This window comes from Manis pentadactyla, chromosome 12, assembly GCF_030020395.1.
Source record: "Manis pentadactyla isolate mManPen7 chromosome 12, mManPen7.hap1, whole genome shotgun sequence".
Taxonomy (NCBI): Eukaryota; Metazoa; Chordata; class Mammalia; order Pholidota; family Manidae; genus Manis; species Manis pentadactyla.
In genome coordinates this window covers 89,357,930-89,362,461 of record NC_080030.1, presented here as the reverse complement: position 1 = coordinate 89,362,461, position 4,532 = coordinate 89,357,930, and the positions used below count along the sequence as shown (strand labels likewise).

At 33.7% G+C, this 4,532-nt stretch overlaps 1 protein-coding gene across 2 annotated transcripts in view; it reads left to right on the top strand.

The window, feature by feature from the left end:
* SYNCRIP (synaptotagmin binding cytoplasmic RNA interacting protein) overlaps nucleotides 1–4,098 on the top strand; it is a 29,703-nt gene extending 25,605 nt beyond the window's left edge. For both annotated transcript variants that reach the window (XM_036899203.2, XM_036899202.2), the window contains exon 12: nucleotides 1–4,098. This exon is cut by the window's left edge. The gene's annotated coding sequence lies outside the window, so the exon portion shown is untranslated.
* Nucleotides 4,099–4,532: the final 434 nt, after the last annotated feature.

Genomic DNA, 4,532 nt, shown 5'->3' with positions numbered 1-4,532 from the left:
TCACCAAGGTTAATCATGATTGTCTATATCTTTTTTATAGTAATCACTTTTGAATTGTGTTCAGATATGCAGTTTCAGGTGTAATCATCAGAGCTGGTTAGTCAGGCATTCCAGATAGTGGTTCTTTTCAGAACCTTTTTTAAAGGGTTGGTTAACTACCTCAGTAGCAGAGGATTGAACTATACCCTGTCTGTACTGTAAATAGAAAATCTTTGTAGATAAAAGCAAGGCTTGTTAAATGATATGAGGGTAAGATTTTAATAAACCAAATGTAACATTCTTAGTTGCCTTTAGTTTCAGAGGCTTGTAAGACTTCCTCATGACCATCATAACAGGCCTTGCTTTTGTCGTATTTTGTGGCTGAAAAAGCAGCCTTGCTTCTTCAGATATTGTAGTTATTTGGATGTATAATAGTTTAGCAAGATGTTACTTTTGTAAGACATCAGATGTTCAAAAAAAGTGCATCCGAACTTGTACTAAATACTGCAGTGTCCCTTTATAAAAAGTCAGACTAAAACTGACAATTGTACAGCGAAGCCTGACATTTGGATATTTTGAAGTTTTTTCATAAATCATAGAAATTAGTATATGGCTGTAGTTTAGCTTTTTAGGTAAAAGGTATGTTTCATTAGTGCATTTCTTATTGCTGATCACTGCAAAAATGTGAATCAGCTTTCCATTTCTTATGCAGGTCATGATAACTTGTAGAATAGAGTACAATCATTTGTGCTATGTTTTTAATTTTCTAAAGCACCTTGATGACAGTGAGTGTTCAGTGGTGAAGCATCCTCTATTGAATCACCCTCAAAAAATTTTTGCCAAGTCCTAAATTGATAGCTTAAAGTCAAACGTGAAATTATAATTTAATTAGGACTTGGTGTAAAGAAATCCCTTTTCCCCTTCCCCAAAGGGATACTGCAGTTATATCACATACCCAATAGGCACCACGATGAAAATCAGAGCTTATTATACTTAATTAAGGTTTTATACACACCAGTTCCCCCAGTAAATGCAAATTTAACAAGAAAATTAGATATGTCATATGTTCAAAATGCTCATGGCAAACAATCATTTTGCATTCCTGCAAATAAAATTGTTTTATACTGTAAGCTGGAGGCGAGTGTAACTTATTTTTGTAATAAAGTTTTTATTTTTTTTATGTGTCATTAATATAAATGTGTGTTAGTGTAGAGATATTCTGGTTTAAAAACTTAGAATTGCACACATTTCAGTATGTTTATTTGTACTTACATAATTTTAGAATAGTGGTTGCTGTATGTTTCACATTAATTGGTTTTTATGTTATCTTAATAAAACATGTTAGTATGTTGTATGTCAGTTACTGGGATAGCTGGGACATAGAGTGTAATTTAAAATTTGTCAATAAGTATTCATTGGAATATATGTAAATGTGCCTTGCCGGTTATTGAAACTTACCTACAAAATGAGTATGGGGTGACAAAAATTAGTTCCTGGTGCTTAATGAAACTTTCTGCCACTGATTTTATATATTACCCCGTGCTTTTTTAAAGTACATCTCTCAAATCTTAGTGTAAGTTTGAGGGCTACACAAAACATTTACATTTCATTTTAACATACAATGAGTATAATAGGTTGTGGAAAGTGGGTAAACAAAATGTAGCCTTCAGTAAAATTGAATCTCAGTGTAATCCTTCGTGCTGGCATTTCCCAGTTCAAGGAGTAAAATGAGTCCATCAAAGAGGTCATGGCCATGCCTATTGGCACTTTACTGTCATACCCTTTTTAAGGGACACTGTCAAGGTGTTTAAGTTAATTCTCAGAATTATTTGTTGGGATTTGAGGACAGGTTTGTTTGACTTAACTGCATTGTCAAAGTTAAAAGATGAACATTTTTGTGAGTTCACAAATGTGTTCTTGAGAAAACATTAAAATAAGGAGCTGTGGGGTTTCCACGACTATTTGGCATTCTTAGTTTGGGGATTGGGAGGGAACACATGATAAAAAGAAATTGTGAAGAATTGATGGGTAATGTAAACAGTGGTGATGAAATATATACACACTCAAGTGAAATTACTTGACAGTGTTCATTTGAATAACTTTGAATTCAAGCCATTATAATTTTAAAATTAAATATCATTTGCACTGTTCTGATAATGGGTGCAGTTTTTGAGCAATATAATCAGAGCTAAATATGCATGGAGTGATTAGTGATGTGAACAATTAAGTTCTGGGAAGAAATACTAACTGGTATTTTCAAACTTAAATTTCTGTAGTAAAATCAGTATCAAACTTAACAGAGATCAAGGAAAACAGGCAATGCATATAAACATACTTTTGAATGTTGTGTGGCCTATAAAGCAATAATGCAATTTATATGGAATGTCATGGGATATGAGAAATGGAAATGCAAAAATAACTAATCCTTTAGTAAAAATGTCAACATGTTAAAAGGGGAATGTTAACTAATGTAGGTTATTGCTATTTGTGATTTGTTTATGGGTTCTTGGCTTTGACAGCTTCAAAGAATGGACAGATGACAAGTTAAAAATTTTTGTATAGATTGTCAAGGAATGGGTCTTAAATCCAAGAGTCAAGTCCCTTCCTTGGGGTGAAAAATGTATCCTTAAAACAGTTTGATTGTTAAACAAGAAAACTAGAGTTATCTAACCAAAACAGACGCAAGATTTTGTTTCTGCAGACTACTTGGCAATCAAAAAGTGATGCATCAATTTAATCAGTTTTCAGAAAGTTGTTTTGTGAGAACATTGTGTTCTATATAATCTCCCAAACATGCTTTTTATGGAAGGTTTTTAGCCATTACAGTTGAATCAGATGTTAGAACTGAAGTGGGGATTGAGCACAAAAAGCAGCTGCACACACATGGTGGCAGTTGTAGCATCATGAGAAACTTAACCTACCAATTACTGCAAGTCTGATTTAACCAAATACATTTTCCTCATGATAAAATAGGAACAACAGGAATGGATTGATGGAGTGATCTCGGGTATTGTTTATAAGATATTTGAAAAGAATCAGGGTGAACATCATGCTAGATGGGCAAAATTACTGCATTCTGGACAGCTATTGACTGCTACGCTTAAAGTTGCTTGATCAGGAACAGCAAAAGATCACCTTGTTATTACAGAGTATGACATGTCTGTATTTTGAGGGGAGAAATTAAAAAGCATTTAATGCATTTAGGAGAGGGAGCTAATCCTAGAGTAAAATGATTGCTCAGGTTCCTGAAACTTCTAAGAGTACCCACCATGACTGTTTTCCCCCCAGTGATATATTCCATGAAATTTTTATCTGACCATAGGAATTCAGTTGTGGGTACAAAATGAATGAATGAAGAACTTTAAAGTAGCAAAGCATAGCAAAGCATAAAATGAACAGGTCTGGGGTGGTGTTTTAAAGTTTAGTATTAGTAATCATACCACTCAATAGGGCATGCCACTACTTTTCTTAAAATCCTAATTATAAACTAAAGTTCAAAGACTTTTAACTGTGGGCAAATTAGTAGACGGACTTTTTGGTCTGTCACTTTTTTAAAAAGTTCTTTAGATAAAAGTTATATTAGCACCACAGTCTGCCTTCAGTAACATATCTAAAATATTTTTCAGAACCAGAAGCGTTCAGTCGGAAATACCTTTTTTATGAATGCAAAACAGTATTATAACTAATGCTCTGGCCCAAGATTAGACTTTTAATGATTTTAACAGTAGTCTGATAAACATTTAGAAGTCTGGTATTGAGAAACAAAAGCTTGTACCTGACTAGTATTTTTATTTAAAAAAAATTAGTGGTCTTAGCTTATTTAAATTGTCTCTTACATTTATTTATCCATAGAATTTATATTTATTTCATTCCTTTCATCTCACTGAAAACTGTCTGCAGGCTCTTTGATTTGGACTAGATATGTGAAGTACTGTCTTTTGCCAAAAACCTCAAATTACCTGTTCTTTTCAACGTAGTGGGTTTGTGCTTGTTTGGAGATCAGTTCAAAAACTATCTGTACTATCTGTACTGCCTCTGATGTTAAGATTTTATGTATAGCATAAGGAAGCTAGCTCTGACTATATTTTCCTAAGAATAAAGACCTATTTTTGTAGCATGTCTTAGGATCTCCAGGAGTCCAAGAATTATTGTGGGTGTCCTCCATTTTATCGGTTTTCATTTAACAGCCTAGACATTTGGAATCTTGAGAGCTCTTTCACCTTTAGATTACCCATACATTCAAAGTTAAGCCAATGGTAACAAGTTTCCCCAAGATCCCTAAATCAAGCACATGATGGGGAGATGTATGGAATGAATGTATAGCGTTGGTCTCCATTTACTTTAATTGGTGAAAATATTCTGTGGTCATGCACATACCAGTGGACTTGAAGAAAATAGTAATTTGGTTCTGCTTTTCTGGGAGCATGTACCCACCATGCTGTGTTCTTCATTTTCTCTATCTTTCTCCAAAGGTTTAGAAATGAGATTGAGTTTGCAAGTAATTCAGGAGAGGGGAATGAACAACTGGGTATATTTTATAAATGTTGCACATT